General features: G+C 44.0%; 1 long non-coding RNA gene across 1 annotated transcript; it reads right to left on the bottom strand.

Moving 5' to 3' along the window:
• Window positions 1-3132: 3132 nt before the first annotated feature.
• Window positions 3133-3331, bottom strand: LOC118597935. Its single transcript, XR_004946965.1, has 2 exons — window positions 3294-3331; window positions 3133-3205 (listed from the first exon to the last, which is right to left on the bottom strand). It is a non-coding gene; the product is annotated as an uncharacterized LOC118597935 (long non-coding RNA).
• Window positions 3332-3333: the final 2 nt, after the last annotated feature.

Genomic DNA, 3333 nt, shown 5'->3' with positions numbered 1-3333 from the left:
ATCATCACTGACCTTAAAGATGATATCCATCACCTAAAAGCTGAGCTGGAAATGAAAGACGCTCTGCTTTCCAAGTTCATGGATGTCTTCCTCGCCCAGTCTAAGCAGCTAACATCGCTTAGCGCCACTCTCCAGGACACAGCCCCGTGGGATCCTTCCACCTGCCCACGGCCTTCTTTATTTTCAACTCCCAAACAAAGATCCGTTGATGAAGAAGTGGTTGTCCAACTGCCCAGAGAGAGTTTTGATGAGACTCAAAAGCCTCCTCTGGTGAGTCTCTCAAACAGCTTCGGTAGCCTGGCTGCGGATGCTCCAGCTCCTTCTGTAGCAAACACAGTGGCGCAGATTCCACCTGACCTGGGCTCCGTCGTGGAGTTCCCGCTCAGAAAGACGCCACGGAGATCCCGACGGATCATGGAAGGACCGTGGCGGGCAGCAACCCGGCTCGGTCACCGAGGATTACCGCGAAAGCCTCGTCCACTCCTGACAAGCATCAGCAGCTGGAGCTCCCCGCGTCCTCCAGATCAGCAACATCTTCCTCCCGCCGTCGGATCCTGAAGGAGGCCGTCCGCTTCCACTCCAGCGGTCCTCGCGCCTCACCGCCATCTCAGACGGCAGACCGGCTCGGAGCTGAGGGTGGTCGCTCAGGTACGCTCCACTGCTGTTTCACCTGTCGTCACTTCACCTGCTCCCGCGTCTCCTCCTCCTCTGTTTGCCCCGACGACGGCGATTATCGGGGATTCCATTGTAAGGAAGGTCCGCTTCTTTGACGCGGTGACTCGCTGTCTCCCCAGAGCCACAGTTCTGGACATCCTGGAGAAACTCCCAGACCTGCTGGGCTCCTTTCCTTCCTCTTTGAGGAGACTGATTTTACACGTCGGTTTTAATGACACGTCTTATCGCGAGTCAGAAACGATCAAAAAGGCTTTTATTTAACTTTTTCATTTTTTTAAATCATGCCCATTGACTGTTTTTATTTCGGGGCCCCTCCCCTCCCTCTCCCGCGGCCAGGGCCGTTTCAGCAGGCTGCTGAGTCTAAACACCTGGCTCCAGTCTGCTTCCAGACAGAATGGATTTGTGTTTATTAATAATTTTAACCTGTTCTGGAACAGACCCTCCTTTTATAGACCCGATGGGATCCATCCCAGTCCACGGGGCAGTGAGGTTTTAACAGCCAACATTAGACACTGTGTCCAGACATCACCTGCCCCCATCATGCCCACACCAGTCCAAACCACATCTGCATCTGTACAAACATCTCTCTGTGGAAATGACTGACTGGATTTGGCTCCTCCCCTCCACATACCACAAAAAACAGCATCAACTTTATTCCCAAGACCTGTTGTCCACCCAGTTACCGGTAATCCCATTGAGACCATCATCACGGACAGGTCTTTTTTGAAGAAAAGTGCTGGGAGAAAACCAAACATCCACTGCCTTCGCCCTCTACATGAAGCACCATATCCAAAGGAAGCAGTTTCCATATCCAAAAATCCATCACCGTCTTTTAATATGGCACTTTTTTAATGTTCGGTCGCTCTCTAATAAGACCTTTATTGTAAAAAATGTTATTCTGCATCATAAAATTGACGCTCTCTTTTTAACTGAAACATGGCTGAGCACGGAAGCATCCACTGTTCTCACAGAAGCCTCCCCATCTGATTTTAGTTTTGCTTTTTCAACCAGGGAGGGCAAAAGGGGTGGTATTACTGCATCTATAGTATCTAACTCCTTAGCAGTAAAGCAGATTTCATTAGATCAGTACCCCAGCTTTGAACACCATGCATTTGTTTTTAACAGCCCTCCAATTTTATGTATCACAGTATACAGACCGCCAAAGCCGAACTCTGTTTTTATTGAGGAATTTTCTGAGTTTTTAGCATCTGTCCACACTTCCTTTAACATGATTCTAATAACTAGAGATTTTAACCTTCATGTGGACAGTGAGTCAGACAACAATGCTGCTCATTTTATGGACTTGCTCACTTCTCTGGATTTTAAACATGTCATGCAGCCGACTCACAACAGGGGGCACACTCTTGACCTTGTCATCAGTCATGGTTTACCCACTAGTGTGTCCTCTGTTGTGGATCTGGCTGTGTCTGATCATTACTGTGTGCTGTTTAACATCACTGGTTTTATAAAACAAGAGACCTCTGTGAGAACGGTGAAGAAACGCTTCTTAACTCCTGAAGTGGTCGAAAAATTTATTTCATCTGTTCATTCCAACTCTCCAGTAATTTTACCAGCCCCCTGTGATTTACTTGTAGAAAATTTTAACAATAAATTAACATCTAATCTGAATTCAGTTGCTCCATTTAAAACTAGAAATTTAAGAATTAAACCCACACCCCCTTAGAGAACTGAGGAAATGAAACAACTGAAAAGACAATCCAGGGCCGCTGAAAGACGTTGGACAAAACATAAGCTTGAAATAAACTATAAAATATACCAAAATCAACTAAAACTATACAACCAAACCGCTAAACAAACCAGAAATTCATACTTCGCCAACATCATCTCTGAAAATAAAAATAATCCCAAAATCCTCTTTAACACAATTGATTCCTTGATCAACTCAGACAATAATAAAAACCCATTGCCAGCTTCTGCTTCATTGTGTGAGGACTTTGCAGACCACTTCTGGAGCAAATTTTATTCTGTACGATCAAGCGTTTTAAATGAACCGAAAAGCCTTTTTACTAGAAATGATGGCTTGATCTTACCTGAGCAAGGAACTGGACAGTTTTGACCTGGTTGAAGCTGCAACACTTGGTCGAGTTTTCTCCCAAGTTGATCCAACAACCTGTTTTTTAGATCCCATCCCCACATCACTTTTTAAATCATTTTACGGATCTTTTGAGAGCGAGATTTTAAATATTATAAATTGTTCTCTTCAGACTGGTGTTTTTCCTACTGCCTTTAAAACTGCAGTAGTAAAACCATTACTCAAGAAAACTAATTCAGATCCTATGGTTTTTAATAACTACAGACCAGTGTCCAACTTGCCATTTTAAGCAAGATTTTAGAAAAGCTTGTTTTTATTCAGCTGAAAGAGTTTCTCTTAAATAACATCTGTAGCTGCTCCTTAAGTTTTTCAATCCGATCAGAAAAAAGCCACGCTCCGACTGATGATCTTTTGGTCATTTATTTTTCACGTAACCACAGAATCGCCAAGGAATCACCAAGGAATCACCGTGAAAAACTAAAGAAAGAAAAACAAATACACTTTTCAACATGCAATTTTTACAAAAAAAACCTTTCAAAGTTACAATACAATAAAACAATATTACCGTGTGCCCTCTGATCACATTTTAAGGAGTTGCTCGTCCA

The sequence above is a fragment of the Oryzias melastigma genome, linkage group LG21 (genome assembly GCF_002922805.2).
Source record: "Oryzias melastigma strain HK-1 linkage group LG21, ASM292280v2, whole genome shotgun sequence".
In the NCBI taxonomy this organism is placed as follows: Eukaryota; Metazoa; Chordata; class Actinopteri; order Beloniformes; family Adrianichthyidae; genus Oryzias; species Oryzias melastigma.
Note: the sequence above shows the minus strand (reverse complement) of the source record. Positions and strands in the feature narration are given on the sequence as shown.